The sequence below is a fragment of the Heterocephalus glaber genome, unplaced genomic scaffold (genome assembly GCF_053883595.1).
Source record: "Heterocephalus glaber isolate CG9 unplaced genomic scaffold, H.glaber_assembly_v1.0 deba00000347, whole genome shotgun sequence".
NCBI classification, from domain to species: domain Eukaryota; kingdom Metazoa; phylum Chordata; class Mammalia; order Rodentia; family Bathyergidae; genus Heterocephalus; species Heterocephalus glaber.
The window spans coordinates 4,097,657-4,114,998 of record NW_028258143.1 but is presented as its reverse complement, the minus strand read 5'-3'; the positions used below and the strand labels follow the sequence as shown (position 1 = coordinate 4,114,998).

The 17,342-nt window shown below is 35.1% G+C and overlaps 1 pseudogene; it reads right to left on the bottom strand.

Moving 5' to 3' along the window:
- Window positions 1-14,896: 14,896 nt before the first annotated feature.
- On the bottom strand, window positions 14,897-16,133 carry LOC101707629 (S-adenosylmethionine decarboxylase proenzyme pseudogene; annotated as a pseudogene).
- Window positions 16,134-17,342: the final 1,209 nt, after the last annotated feature.

Sequence of the window (17,342 nt, the reverse complement as noted above, 5' to 3'; positions counted from 1 at the left end):
ACAGTAAAGTTAAAGATAACAGAATTATAAAACTGCAGTTGGTGTTAGGAAATGAAAAATGTTCTGTTGGAATAAAAAGTTCTTTTATTTGATATAGCAGGTGTTTGTCACTGCATAAACACCTTTTCTGAAAGAAAGACAAAAGTCATGTAGGCTCATTTAATTTTTATTTATTTATTTTTGTACTGTTATGGAATGAACCCAGGGCCTAACACTTGCTAGGCAAGTGTTCTGCCAATGAGCTATATCTCCAGACTTTGGCCAATTGTATTTTATACTGACTAGCTGGGATTTGAATGTGGCCATAATATTCTACAAGAGACTTGTGGTAGATAGCAATTTTCAACAGTTTTGACCAATTAAGTAATAGGGATTTTTTTTTTTTGGTTTGGCTTTTGTTTTATTTTGTTTATCATGCAACAAACTTTCACTCAATATCAATGACACATTTTATTTACATGCCCTGAAACCTTCACAAATGACTCAGTTATAGATCAGTAATTCAATGTTTTTTTATTCTTCAATTTTATTACCTAAACTTACTCTTCTAAGCATCATTTTATGTTTCTAGTTAAATATAAGTGAAAATTGATTGGAGTATTTCTCAATGGAATTTTATCTTTATTTCATCATAATTGCTCCATATTTGAATAATGACAGATGAACTGCCTCATTCAATTGCAATTTTAAGGCTTTGAAGTCACTAGAACAGCACAGGATTTAAATCCTCAAGCCATTATTATAGCAGAAAAGACATTGGGGAAAATGAAAACTTATGGTGCTATAATGTGCTGGGGGAAAAAAGAGATTTCAATGACTAAAATGTATTATTTCCTGGACAATTCTAACCTAAGATGTTATGACACAAAAATGAGCTGGACAGTTACGTGGTGGTCCCACTTTCTCGATTACTTCTACAACAATATTTTATAACATTAAGTCAAAATTTACATAGCAAGCAATTATTTTGCTCCAGGATAAAACATTATCTCAAAGGCATTTATAATTCTGTTCAACAACAATTGAGTATTTCACCAATAGAGTTGATCAGATCTTTTTTTTCTCTGACATTTATATCAAGAGTGGAATACTTGTTAATACTCTGAGGTATATATTTCAAAATTCTCTTTGTCTTTGTATTCAATTTTAAGTAATGCATCAAAAATTTGCTACTTTTAGCAAAAGCTAAAAGTAAAACATAGACCTTGCATTTAAAATTTATTAAATATGCCTGATATAGTTGGTGGTGGCTGACTTATACTACAGTACTTTCACTTCTCAACTATAACACCACATTTCTACCCAGGAGGTATCAAAAATTTTCAAAACTGCAAAATACAGTGGCATGAGAGGAAAAGTAAAGAGAATAAATAAATGAAATCATAAAAAGCATATTTAGGCAATTTAGAGCACATAAAATTGCAATTAGAGAAAATGCATATGAGGGATTACAATGGATAACATGAACATGAAAACAATTCCCATTTGAAATTATTGAAACACTCTTTTTAAAATAGGGATTTTGTTCAGCCATTTATCAAAGCATGTGGAGATTACAAATGGGTCAAAGACGTTTTTAAGAATGAAATTATGAGAATAAAATATTGCTATGTAGTACATTATAAAAAGTATATTTTGTACCAATAATAAATCTTCTGAAGATAGACTAGTAAGTATAATTTTCCAGCATGACAAAACATCATTCAATATTTTTGTGATAAAGTGTCATAGACCACCAAGAAAGAACTGCCCAATAGATTATCAAAACACCTATTTATTTAATTGCATATGTGTTGCACTCTATGCTAGTGAAATATGTTCAAATTCTAAAATATTGCTTATTTACATATTAATGTCATTTAACTATTAAAATGACCTATGTCATTTGGGTCTAGAGAAGCAGTGAGACAGAGTTCTCAACTCCACTCATTCAATTTTTCCATATATTATAGATTATTTAAGAAAACCATCAAGGCCTTTGGGATCTTAACAATCATAAAAAACCTCTATAATTTAAGAAAAAATTTTATGACATACTATGATAAGACCCATACCATATATGCTTTATAGATTGTTGTTTATTTTCAGAAGCTACTTTTGGTTTAATTTTATCCTTTCCTATCCAGTCTTACTGTGATAGTTTTAGATTTTTGCTTAAACTGAGAGATTTGTTTGCTACATTTTACCTTTGAACTTAATTTGGTTAATATTCATCAAGTTGATTTATTCCAGATTACATGTCTCAGCTTACAGGGATTCAAATTTCCATTTGCCAACCTTGTTTTTTTGTTTTTTTGTTTTTTGGTACCAGGGATCAAACTCGGGACCTTATGCTTGCTAGGCCGGCAGCGGAATCACTGAGCTAAATTCCCGACCCTGCTAACTTTTTTTCTTAAGTTTATTTCTTTAAAAAAAAAAAAAGTCAGTCACTAGGAGTAGAAGTTGCAGTGATTGATGCAGTTTGGAAAGGGGCAAGAAGGCTGATGAAGAAGTATATGGAAATGAACCAAAGTTCACTGGCCTTTTTGTGTCAAAATGCAGGGGATGATACCTAGTATCACATGTCTGGAAGATTGACCTTTTATGTCCACCACTAACATTTGTAGAGCCCAAAGCAGGAGAACAAAGAGACTCACACCATATTGCTAGATATTTCAATGTTTTAATATAAATTGTTAATAAACTGTTATATAAAACATAGTTCTATTTTTTCACCTTGGCCTGTATCACTTCACTATTGCGTGTAAAACTAGATTTAAAGTTGGAGTCCTGCTGCGCCATGTAGTCCACCCCAGAATAAGGGTGTAGCAGAGCCGAGTCCTTGTCCTCGGTGCTCTCTTTGAGCCTTACTCTCTCTTCCCACCCTGACGCAGCTAGAGGTTCCTCACTGAAATGCATGTCCAAGCTTCATCTAACCCTTCTACCAGAAAACCCCATCTCTCTCTTAGTTAAAACCCTGAGGCTTAGTGGTACACACGTTGGCTAGGTGACCTGCCCTAGCAAGGAAGGATATAGGGAAGGGACATTAATAAGCTCCAGGAAGAGGCACTGAGCTCTTTGGCAGGAAATTCCCCCATCTTCAGTGACAGCAGACATCTATGGAGCAAAGACACAGACTCCAGATGGTCAAACTTCCCTTTTCCTCTAGATTCCTCCTAGTATGGGCAGAAAGAGTGCCAGAACTGGGTCCCCTAAAAATGTGAGTTTCATCTCAATGAAGGGCTCCCTCCCTGTCTCAGTTGCTTGTTAGAGAAGAAGCAATCTATATTGATGTGTGAATGGTCATTGACAACAATCTCTGGGATTGATATGACCTCCTGCTTCTGAGATAAATGAAGCCATGGCATTTCCATTTTAAAGATTCATCTGCAATGTGGTTGTTTGGAGGTTGGCAGGTGAATAGCAGCAAATCAGTGGTTAGATGAGTCAAAAAAACCCTGTATAGTTTAAAATAGTTGAAAACTATTGAAAAGAAAATGAGAAATGACACTAATGTTGCTCTGCTAGTTATTTAAATTACATATAGAAATATAAAAGAAAAATTTTAATTTCCTAAAATCCTTCATAAAACTTGAAATCTCTCAGTACTGACTTTTCAACATGACTATATTTGTTAGTGTCCTGGGACTATTCAGATCCAAGTCTCCTTAACTTGAAAAACATATAATTTAAGTAGAGATCTTGGGGGGCGAGGTTTTGGCCCTAGATTGCTCCACCAGTTAGAATACAGAGCAGTCTGCCAGACGGAGATGGCACCATGTCTGGATGCTGCAGGTGTTTACTTGTAGTAATGACCAGCACCTACTAATCATTCACCAATCTCTATGACTTACCAGTATTTAAATATTTGAGTTTTCATACTCATTTTTTAGATTTGTCTATTGCCTTTGGATCATATGAAAGAAATATCTCAAGAAGGCTATATATGAGAAAATTGTAATTTCTTTATTATTAATATATGTTTGAGAAACACAACAATTATATTTACCTTAGGGAACTGTTATTTATACAAGTTGCATCTTAACAATTTTTATTTCCCTTTCCCTCTCCATGTCAACATGTCAATTTCCCTCTCTCTCCTTCCCCAGATCCCTTTCTCAGGTCTGCAAAGTCTACCTACCTGTTTCCTGTCATCTTTCTCATATTTGGCTCTTTAAATTATTTATATTTTAAATATAGTACAATTTTTTAGCAGATCACACTGAAGTATAAAATGAATGATATTGATTCTCCACTATCCAACCTTGCTTTGTGAGATAGAGTAACTCTATTTTCTTCCAAGAAGAGGGTAGGCAAAGGGCAAGCACAAGAAGCCCTGATTCATGAGATGCTATGAATTTTGCATTTCCAGTCTTTTTCTGCCCACAGATCCCTATATCTAGTTGATGGGACTCAAACCAAGGTGCCAACTAACTATAAAGCCATGGAGCTGAGATTTCTGAATTCATGGCCTCCCTGTAAAGTCCCAAGCAGCCACAAAACTTGTAAACAAGTGCCACAAGGTGGCACCAAATGACATATAAAACTGACACCAGTCTGTGTTCTTCAGGTAGCTCTCCCAGAACTGACCACTGGGTAGATGATGATATGACAGTTGATATTCCATTAAATAATGTATTTCTGTGTTTGCCTCCTGTTTTTCTGATGTGGATCCTATCTGCCATTACTCTAAAAATAAATGAAACTGAGGGAGGACATGGAGACACCAGTCAATCAGTAAAACCATATAGCAAGGTTTGTCTAAAGGGAAGTGGAGTTTGGGCAGCTGAGTGTCTAGAGCGTATAAGAAGTTCTGCATTCTCAAGGAGGACTCAGTATGTTTTCCTCTGTTGGCAGCCTTTGCTTACTATGTGGCATTGCCCTGCATCTGCAAGTGTCTCAAGAACTAGTTCCTTAGTTAAGTAGAATAATGAAAACATCTGCAATACATATGCCAGAATATTTAACACAGATTGGGTAACAAATGTTTGATGGCTATCCTTGATTTAAGAATAAAGAATGATCACATATGACAAGAAAAACTCAAAGCAGACTTTAGCTTAATCACATATTTCACTCTCTTTTGACCCCTTAATGTGTATGTCTGTGTACATCTACATCTATGTGTGTATATATGTGTACAAAAACACTAGACATATAGAACTATTTTTTCACTAATCGTGGTTTTACTTGTCTATAATTAAAGTAAATATAGTCTTTTATATTTTGATCTGTAAAGTAAAAAAAAAATTAGCAATCTTAGTTGTATAAAATTAATATAATTTAATTAATATATCTTTAGGTAAACATCTCTTTTAGAAAGGAGAAACAGTGACTTATCCAATGACCATTCTCCCCTTTGTCCTATGAAACAGAATTCCAACTTTCTTTAGGCTGTCAACACACCTCCCTAAAAGAGCACATTATTTTTCTGGCCATTACTAGTCAAAGAATAAAAGAAAACTTGTTATGTGAAACATTTGGAAGAATGCTTTTTTGTTCATCTTTTGTTATGTAAGAAGCTCAGGCATGAGCTAACACAGCCATCTAGAAGCTAGAAAGGCAGAGTCACAGCTAGCTAGACAATTGCAATTTTAAGCCACTGTATCAGTGTGAGACACCATATCATACAAGATTTCTTATTATGTAAGACAAATGAACTCTTAGTCTGTCATTTATATTCATTGATATTACATATTTTATATATGTAATATAGTGTAGTCCTAACTATATAGAAAATGAATATCAATCATGTTTGTTTACCTGCCTTGAATATATAGGTACTCTTAAAACTTACCCCAAAGCAATACTCAATAAATATTTATTGAAATGAATTTAAATATTATTTTGCATAACTTCTTTATTATTTATAAACTGAGTTCCCTATTGTGAAACTAATTGACTCATTTATTGAGCACATGTTATAAGCCAGGTGTAACTGGGTACTGGAGATACATATTGTAATCCAAAACATATTTGACCTAATTAGGGCTCACATTCTTGGAAAAGTGCTGAAATGAATAAATAAAAAATAGATGAAATAATACCATAAAAAATCGATAGTGTGACAAGACCGAACATGTGATCATGGCATGATGCAGATAGTGAACAAAGAGGTGGCATTTTAAGCTAAGACCTGTTAGAAGTTGACATGGAAAAGTGAGCAGTAACATGAGGGAGTGGGGTGCAGAGCCTCTGAGGCAGAGGAGACAGCATAAATAGTGGCCTGTGGAATGGGAGTGTTGCAGATTTGGAGAAAGGGAAAAATAGACTGAATGGGGTTAAAGTAATGCACAAAGGAGAAGGCACCTAATGTGTCATATAGTCTCAAGAAATATTTACGGAAAAAAATAAATATTATAACTGTCATAAAATTATCCTATCTGTATAATTAATTAACAATAATTAGGATTGATCTGAAAGACCAAAAAATACATAATAGTTTGACTTTTAAAATTTTTATCTATATCTTATGTTAATTGACAATATTCACTATTAACTAAAATACAATAACTAGGTAACAAGAGAAATCTTCATCGATAACTGACAAATTCTTAAACATAATATTTCTCAAAGTTCAATTCACTTTTTGAGCGTTATTAATTTTAATTCATTTATTAGATTAGTATTTTTTTTTTTTTGGTACTGGGGATCGAACTCGGATCCTTGTGCTTGCAAGGCAGGCGACATTTATTAGATTCTTAACAGAGGGCTGAATCTGTAAGTGAGGTTGATGAAGGGCCTCAGAGTGACAGTAGTACACAAAGCTCATCTTCTGTGTTGCCTTCATCTGCTCTGTGGGTGCTCACACCCCTCCGACGCCAAGAGTTTTAGTAATGTTTGTTGTATAGGATGGGGAAATCTTTCTTGAGAAGTTGAATGAATCTCATTCATTTCGAAAATATCTACTAGGACATTTACAGAATAATTTTTCTAACTATTTACATAATAAGATACCTGAGAATAAAAGATACGTAAAATCTTTCATCTAAAATAAAATCTATGCTAGCATTTTGTCATGGCAAATATTTTTATTTGTGAATTTTGAATTGTCTTGTCAACTTTGCCTCTAAATATATATTAACTTGAAAAACTATTTACAACTACTGTATACGTTTACTTTTTAAGAAATCTGCCTATTATCCACAGCAAATAATGGTATCAGGTTCTGCACGAGGGGGTTAATTCCTCATTGAAGTATACGAAGTTTATTGCTTTTGGGGGGGGGGGACTGAGGATTGAACTTGGGTCCTTCCACTTGCAAGGCAGGGGGTGGAACCACTGAGCTAAATCCTCCGCCCAAAACTCTGTGCTCCTTCCTCTAGTGGTTTTGTTGGGTCTTTTATTTTACATGTTAGCAGAATCTAGTCTCTTTTTTTTGGTACTGGGGATCGAAGTCGGGTCCTTGCACTTGCAAGGCAGGCGGCGGAACCACTGAACTAAATCCCCAGCCCATTGCAGTTTATTGCTTAAAAGCTGTAGATCATTTCAAATGAATAGGAAAAAATACATTATGGCTCAGACATTATAATGGATATTGTTTTATCTAATGGATTAGAATATGGTATACAATTGTACATCCTAGAATGTTTTTAAGAATGAGTATGTTCTATACATTTTGCCCCCAAATTCTAATTCAATAGGTGACTAATGCTGAGATTTTGATATACATACGTATTTATTTTATTTTATTTTATTTTCCATTAAGTTTATTGGTACATTTTAGGTATACAATACAGTTACATTCATCATTGGGATCTTGTACCATTACATGAATATCTTGGTTCTTATTTATTTTTCCTTCCCCTGACCTCCCTTCACCCCCTCCACCCTTCCCTATTTGCAAAGACTTTGTTTCTATTTTTTTCTTTTCTCATATTTTTTCTTTTCCCTTCTTTTCTTTCCCCTACCCCTCCCACTTCCCCCACTCCTTTAAATCTTTTCTTCCTATTACACAATATCAATTATACATTTTTAAATTACAATATCAAAATTAAGAGGACATAACCACAGATTTTACAGAATTTAAAAGGATATAGAAAGCATATTACAAAAATCTTTTTTGAAATAAATTTGACAACTTCTAAGAAGTACTTTGGAAGACAAATTAATGAAACTGACTCTGGAGGAAATATAAAATTTGAATAGCACCTATTAAAGAAAGTATATTCCTAGCTTGAAAACCTACCTATATGACAACAACAAGCTCATACACATTTTAACTGATAAATTATGATATATATTTTTTAAAGTTACAGTAATTATAGTGAAGGAATTTTGATCACATTTGGGGAAAAATAATTAAATAACCAAGTATTGTCCTTCAGTTAACCAGCAAAGTTTTTTTTTAAGTTCACCATAGGAATAAGACAGTATTGTTTCCCAAGACCCCAAGTCAAGGTTTCCTTTGCATGGGAGGAGAAGTGTGTGTTTTCAGTTGAAATAATCAAACATGTCTTAGAGAGTGAAAATGTAACCTAGTTGAAGAGTTATTTTAGGATAAAAAAAAAACTGGAACCCCTCCCAAGCTATCTGCAGAAATAGATTATTTTTCCTAATTTTCTGACTTCTAGTCATAGTGTACATAAAAACAGATTTGATTTTCTTAGAATCAAACATAAAATGAAAGCCAAGGCCTTATCACTGAAACAAGACAGCAGTTTTGCAGAGCTGTATACATCCTTTGAACTCAGATGACATTGTCTCAGAGGAAAAGATATTTGATGAGTTTTTTACACTTTAAAGCTCTTGCTAAAGAAAATGAGCTGGGAATCTCTTTCGGTAGAATTGAAGGGGGTGGATCATTTCGTCTTCAAAAGATGAGGGGAAAAGTGTCATTTTCTATTTCCCTTAAGTATCATTCTTTCAAATACTTGTGTGACAAGAGGTTCAACAGGCTTAGATTTGGAGTTTTAGTTTTCCAGAAATGCATGGAGGACTTAAATGGCCCTGCACATCAAAAGAAACACAGACAGTAAGAAATCCCCTAGAAAGGAGGAAATTGTGAAGCAAATGCTTGAAAACTATAGTTCATAAAATTGCTATAATCAGTTCTATAGCCTACCATTTAAAAGGAAATTAACAGTTGAAACTTAACACTGAATTAACTAACATTATGCCCATCAAATTCAAATTGTCAACATTAAACTCAGGGAGAAAGGCTCTTTAGAGATGGAAATTTCTTTGAAACTTCGTTCATTCCACAATTATAGATCATATCCTATGTATTGCAACAGGTACTTTATCCATATAGAGAAGGTGTGGTCAGCATGAGTAAACATAGAGAAATACAGTGATTCGGACTAGAAATAGGGAAGAAAGAATGAACTGACAAGTGGCTGAGTTGAGGACAATTGCAAAATGGGAAAGTGAAGATTGGATACTTGGAGAACTGCAAAGGGGCTTTGGCCTTACCGACAAGTTAGCCAGTAATTCTTCCAAAATTTCAAAGATGGTGGCAGAAGCCAAGAGGATCCAGAATTTATACCAAAGACTTCATCACAGCAGACCAGAAAGCATGTGCTTCACATTCACATCAGTTTCTCTTAGCGCACAGGTCCCATGAAGGCAAGGTGGAGATGAGCGGAGGAGATAATGTTCACACAGTCAGGTCTATGCCACAGTTGAGGAAACTTGAAATTCCTATTACCAGATAAAGAAAAACCTGCCCAACCAACCTTTGCTGCAATTGGAGACATAATCTTTATTAACCTCAGCAATAAAAATTTTGGACTCTCTGTTCTGAACTAAGACACTACCTTTCAGGACTGCTTTTTACACATAGAGCTTGGGAAAATCCTCCAAAGGAAAGGTAAGAGCTGCAGACTCACAGATGGCCAGAGATGCAAGCAATCAGTTCAGGATTATCAGTCAATAGGATGCAGAGAATGTAGCAATTTCAATGGCAATTTACACAACATTATTCTACTTCCTAACCCACTAAATCAAATTATGATGGGCAGATATAATTATTCCACGTGATCTTTTAAAAGTTTTGCTTAACTGACTCATTCCTAAATAACTCAAGTAGGCATATCTTGGTTGAATTTATAAGACACACTGATGTGTGAGATCCACGATAAACATAAAAAGACATAGTTTTGAGGGAACGCACTTAAGTATCTGGGTCTGTACATGTTTTAAAAGTGATTTTAAAGGTTTCTCATTAATTTATTTTTGTTTATTTGTGTGGTTGTTACTGTTTGGGAGAAAAATAAATCATTGTGCTACCTGCCAAGTCTAGCAGATTTAGGTGCTATTTATATTTTCTCTGTGTCCTAATTATTCTCATTTATTTTACTGAAAAAAATCAAGGTTCTGCAGCCTCATACCTTGTCCCTTTATAGCGATCCTAACATTATGTTTGAACTTAACTGGATAGAAATGTTTCTATTGTGTTTCAGTGTAAAACTCAGCAGTGATAAGTTATAACCTAAAACCATGAAGTAACCTAAGCTCTGTTTATGATAGGGAGTCAACCTTTGTGTGTTTCAGCTGATAACATTTTCATGACTAAAAGGCATTCAACAAAAATTTATTATGTATTTGTGATTAAAAACACTCAATAAATTTGGTAGAGAAGGAATGTACATCTGCACCATGAAGGACATACTCAAGCTCATAAGCATCATACTCAAGAGGGAAAAGTAGGAACCTTTTTCTCTTTTATTAGGAACAGAGAAAGAATGCCTACTCTCACCACTTCTATTTAACATAATATTGGATGTCAAAACCAGAACAGTTGGGTGAGAGAAAGAATGAAAGGCAACCAAATAAGAAAAGAAATCAAATTATTTCTGCAGACAATATAGTCTCACAAATACTTCTAGTGGGTTTTTTGATAGAGTCTGTCAGGTTTTCTATTTGATAGACAAGTGTAGTAGTTTCAAAATACAAAACCAACATATAAAAATCCCCCAGTATTCTTTATGTACCCTAATATGGAATCATCTTCAAATTAAATCAAGAAAATGCTATTTTCTATAACTACAAAACATATTAATACATAGAAATACATTTTGTATAGGGGATGAAAGATGTACACTTACAGCTACAAGACATTGGTGGAAGAAATCAAAGAAAATACAATAAATAAAAAGTGTACCTCATGATCATGAATTGGAAGAATTAATGTTGTTAAAATGTCCATGCTACCCAAAATGAACTAAAGATAAAATGCAATATCTACCAAAATTCCAGTATCATTTTTATAGAAATAATAAAAACCTTTCCTATCAGATGGAATCAAAAAAGATCCCAAATAGCCAAAACAATTGTGATCAAAAAGAACAAATCAGAAGGCATCACATTACTTTAAAAGTCAATTACAGTCTGTAGTAATCATGATAGCATGGTACTGACAGAAAAACAGACAAAGACAAATGGAACTGAAGAGAAAACCCACAAATACTTCTGAACATTTTTTGTCAATTGATTTTCAACCAACATGCCCAGACACATGAGTGGAAAAGTACGGTCTTTTCAATAAATGATTCTGAAAAAACTGGACTTCATCGTAGAGAAAAAAATTAGATATTTATCTTATACTACATATAAAAATCAACACAATTGAACTAAAGACTTAAATGCATGACCTCAACCTCAAGTATCTAGAAGAAAACAGATGAAAAGCTCAATTACAAGGATCTGGGAAAAGGTTTTTAGGCTATGACTCTAAAAGATGGGCAACAAAAGCTAAAATAGATAGGTGGGATTACATTAAACTACAAAACTTCAAAACACTACAAAAAAAAAGGAAACAATCAAAAAACAAAGATATAACCTATAGGATGGAAGAATATATTTTCCGGGAATGCACCAGAGTTAAGGAATGAATATTCAAACCATATTAGGAACCCAAACAACCTAATGGTAAGAAAACAAGATCTAACTAAATCACAGGCAGGGGACCTGAATAGACATGTCTCAAAAGAAGACATACAAGTGGTTACATCATCACTAATCATCAGGAAAATGTAAATAAAAATATTAAGGCAGCCACATTTGGTAGCACACACCTGTAATACCAGCATTCTGAGAGCCAGGAGGATTGGAAGCTTGAGCCCAGCCTAGGCAAATTAACAAGAATGTCTCAAAATAAAAACTAAAAAGAATGGGAGAGCTGGAGGTGTAGCTCATGAGAAGATCTGTTTTCAATCTCCAATCTCCAGCACTGAAAAAAATACATTAATGAGACAATATTTCACATCTGTTAAATTGACTGTAATAAAAATAAGAAATAGCAAGTATGGAGAGTATGTACAGAAAAAGGAACTGCGTTTTGCTCTCCATGTTCCTTTTTCAGTCTTTGATAACTTGCATTTTTGTATGACCGTTGGCACATTCCAGACACTTTTTTCATGTCTTCAGTTTCCTAATACTCAATTCACATGTCATTGATTTGCTATTTAATATATCTTTTGAATTTTTTTTTTTTTTTTTGGTACCAGGGATCGAACTCCGGTCCTTGCACTTGGGCAGCAGGTGGCGAAACCACTGAGCTAAATCCCTGGCCCAATCTTACTTAGTTTCAAAAAATTATATCATTGGTTCTTATAAAAATATACTGTTTATTTTTTATGGAAATAAGCTCTGGTTTTCTTTGTGCCATAATATGTCTTATTTTTATCATTTTATTCAACTTAAATATGTTGATTTTTCTAGACTTACATTTTCTATAATCTCTAATTCTGAGCAATCTATTTGTTATGATGATTTTTGCAAATGGTGGAGAACTTCTAGATACACAGTGTTATTTGTGTGGTGAAGACATCTTTTGTTGGGAATGCTGCAGTGAGGTTGAGGTTGAACTTCCATGCACCTTTGGTTCAGGATGTGGTTGCTACATGGAAGTTTTTGATTGTGTTCTTCCAAAGGATACAGGGCCTTTACTCTAAAGTAGTTTTGCATGAATTCATAGGCTTGAGGCCTTCTATATAAAAGAGATTATGATTTTAGATTATCAGTGTGAATCAGTTTTCAATTTTTTACAAAGGTTTTTTTTTTCTTTTTTCACCTAGAACCCAAGGCATACATACATTTTCCTACTTTTTATCTATTTCAGTTCCTTGTTAGCTTTAGTTACAGACATTTTATGATCTTATCTTTAAGCAGGAATCAGTTCTACCTCATGGCTTGGGACAACCCTATTGCCACCTCTTCTTTACCCCGATGAACTTGCACATCCTGGACTCTAGACAGTACAATCCTGTCAGCTTGCCACATCAGCAGCCTGCAAGTTTAACCTTTGAACTAAAATTCTTTTAATCCTGTTTCTCCATGAGCTTACTTTGTTTTCTTGGCAGGTTAAGTATGTGCTTAATATTTTTATTTATAATTTTTATGTGCTTTTAGCTGTTTGCTACAGAAGGCAGCTTCACATCAGCTCAGTGAGCAGTGTGGTTAGAACAGGAAATTTTCCCACTGCAGCTTGCACTACTACGATGATGGGAAATGCAAAATTTCATAAGCACTGTGCTTCCTTTTCTGCTTTTCTTGTTAGACGGTAACACCCCTGGGGCTCTCAAAATGGAACTGGAGGCCTGGAGGTGAGGTCTGTGTTCCTGAGACCTGAGCTACCTGTGCATACTCAGAGATTTGCGCCTCCAGAAGTACATTGTGGGTCTCTGAGAAGCTCCTGCAGACTTCTCCTTGTGGACATTGAAATGAATAAAAAGATGACAGCCCTGGTCCTTGTTATAAAATCCAAATGTGTGAGATGAATGGAATATGCCAGTGTACAAATATAAACCTTTAATAGAAATGAAGGTGAGGAAGGAATTTGAACCCTTGTTTCTTTAAAAATCCTCTTACCTAGCATAGTAACTTGTATTACATGCATAAAACCAATTGTTTTTATGTTGGCATCTAATGCCCCACATAAACTCCCCTTGTTTACAGGCACACATACTTCTTTGTTTACATTCAAATTGTTAAGCATATTATCGCTTCGCAATTATTCTTTCCTTTGTCTGGACCACAATTCTCCAGTTACATACTTGAGTTTTTTCAGGTCTTTTGCCAAATGCCACCTAATCAGAAACATCTTGCCAACCCATCTTCTTTCCCTTATCTCCTGTTACAATGAATTATCAATATTTGGACATTAAAACCAGTATCTTTTCTTTTACCTAGTAAGAGTCATTGCTCTAGCAAGTTGCTTTTTCTGTATTACATTAGCAAAACTTTCCTCTTTAATTTCATTCAAATCACCATAAAATCAAGCTAATATTTTCTTAGCTGAAAAAACGAAAGCAAACAAAATCTTTCTTGCCCCCATCCCATCTCAAGGTATGCTATATCTGATTTGTATTTAACTTTCCTCTAGATCATGTATCTGTTGACTTTGCTTTACTTTCTCCACAGATGCCACTATTTATAGACATTTTAATTTATTTTATTTTATTTTTTAACAGTGTATTGCTTTTATTTGGGGGCCTGGAGGTGGGGGAAAGGCACCATGGTGAGGGAAGAAATCAAGGACTACAAATGCAGGAACAATTATTAAAACAGTAATACACAAAATGAATAACTGGAACCATTTTCTTAGGTGGACTTGACTCATGGAAGAAAAACTTTAATCGCTGTTGCAAAAACATTTTTATGAAGTAGAAATAGGTTTCAATAATATTACTAGAGAATATGTTCTAGAAAGTGGAGGTAACTGGATGTAAAATCCTGGCAGCAATTTAATAGAACAGTCCCAGATTATTAGGCTGAGGCCAACACCCAATGAGGATGAAAGCCTTGTCTGTGGGGAATCTTGGACGATACCTGCAGAAATATTACACTGTGCATGAACCAAATTGAATTATTTTCACAAGTGTTGTAAAGTTTCATACAGTAAGATATTTCTACATGCATTTCAATTTCACAGCAAGAGTTGCATAGAATATCCAAAACAGAAAAGAGCATTCATGCAAGATATCTAACTCCTTGATATAATAATGCATACACTTCAAACTGATTACACTATCATTACATCTAGGGCTTTCTGCAACTACAAGGTGGTGGTTATGGAAAGCATAGCCCCTGGTATCAACATCTAGAAAGCAGCCACCACCTTCTATGTGTGTTCTCTTTTTGCGTTTTTTTCTTCATTTTTCTTAATCAACTCTGCTCTTGCTGCTACTTCTTAGCAAAACTGGTAAAAACAAAATTGTAATCACTGAACATAGCACTCTGGCAATAAAGACTTTTAAAATCTTCAATCTTCTAGGGTGAAGAAAGAGCTGTATGACATTTAGAACTCTGATTAACAAACAAGGTGGTCACAAATTTTCCTGGCTTGAAGACTTCCACAACTTTCCTGATCAGGTCATCATAGGAGGTCTGACTTAAATTTGTTTCAAAGCTAACATAAGAAAACTCTGGTTCTGGAGTGATCTGAATAGTCCAGTAACTTCTATCTGATTTCATTCCATTCTTTGAATACCCACACAGATTGAACAGTGTGGCATCAATGACAGAACCTGGTATCAGGTCACGAATTCCACTCTCACGAGTGACATCCTTTGCAGTAACTCCATCTTTCATGTAGAACTGGTCCATAACTCCTGGGTCAAACTCACTCATCAGAATTTCCAGGGTCTGATCTGGCTGACTGATTACTCGACTCTCTGGGAAATCCAAAGTATACAAGTACCAACAGTCAGAATTCATACGTCCCATACAATATGCTGCTCCATTTGGGAAAATTGCATTAAGAAACTATTTCTTCCTGGAAATTCCTGTGTGGGTAGCCTTGGTGAGAAGGCTTCAGGAAATTCTTACGAGAATAAAAGAAGCTTTGAATAGAATCAAATCCAGTGTAATCCCTAGCAAGCTTCAACAGGGGAACCAGTGCTTTCAGTAAGAGGGTGGTACCACATGTCTTCAAAATTAAACGTCTCTTGGAGACAAACATGCTACTCTCACTGAGTACATAAGCTTCCTGCTTGTCAGTTTTTGTCACACTTATGATTGAAGATTGCACATCCTTCAAAAGTACATCCCACTCAGATACTGGGATAGTGCGAAGATCCCCAGATCCCTGACAGGCGTCGGGTTGCTGACGGGAGAACCAAACCTCCAGCAGCTTCTCGGTCCCTTCGAAAAAATGTGCAGCTTCCATCACCGTGAGACTAGCGAACAACCAACAACCGCAGAAAATCAACTAAATTAAATCTCTTCTCCCACCGCTGCCACCGCCCCTGGGGATTGTTCCAGCTGTGTTGCTATAAAGTTCAGGTTCCTTTTTTTGCTATAATTTTATATTAACTTTTTTTAGAAAAAGGATTAATAAAATTTTCCCGGCTTTTTTGTTTGAGCGACAGTTGAATGTGAGTCTGTTTGGAAATAGGGGCAGATACAGTTCAGTCTCTTGTAGTCCGCTGCTTTCCCGTTAGAGAGAGTAGAGAGAGCGCTAGCTAAAGTTGCCGGCCATACTGTGCAAGCCCATTTTAATTTATTAATATGTCTTTTTTTCCTATTTGCTTATTGTCTCTCCCATTCCACCTGAGCTATCAGTAATCTTCAAGAGATTGTGTCCCGTGAGCTTGATGTTGTGTCTAAAGTAAAGCAGGTGTTTATATAGTTTTTGAATGAATGACTGTGTGACCAAGTGCGTACTATTTGCCCCTACAATAGTAAAATGCTTTTTGGCAAGAAATGCCACATTCCTTCACATTCCTTTTTTTTCCCTCTTATAAGTAATCTGAATCCAAGCTTATCCTCAATCCTTTGCTGAGAAATTAAATTCCTATTATACTTTGCTCCACCTGTGCTTCTAACTTTCATCACTTGAAACTACACAGATTTCCCAGATTATTCTGTGTTCAGGAAGGAAGTTCCCCAGGCTGTTATTAATGTTGCTGATGTGTTTCCTGTTCAAGTTCAGGAGATCAACCTTTATCTTTCTAGCATGATCAATTTTCTCTCTATACAACAATTCTCCAATGGAATACATACATATTCTCCTGATCAAAGCCAAACAAAATAAACAACAACAAAAAAGAACTGTGTTAGTTTTCCCATTGGTCCACAAAATACTTAAAATTTACAATTTAAAGGAGGGGAGGCTTATTTGGCTCACAGTTTCAGAAGTTTCGGTACATAGCTGTCTGGCTCCAAGGCAGAAACATCTTGGTAGAAGGGTATGGTATAGCAAAGCTGTTTAGGTGATAGTGGTCAGGACGCAGGACACAAGGGAAGTGCACTGTGACAAATATGCCCTCCAGATCACAGCCCCAGTAACCCTTCTCCTCTAACTGGGCCCCACCTTCTACTAGGGCATTCAGTTACGAATATCAGAGGATGAATCCATTGAACAGATCAGCACCTTTTTAATCCAATCCCTTTTCCAAGAGTTCCTTAATCCAGTAGAG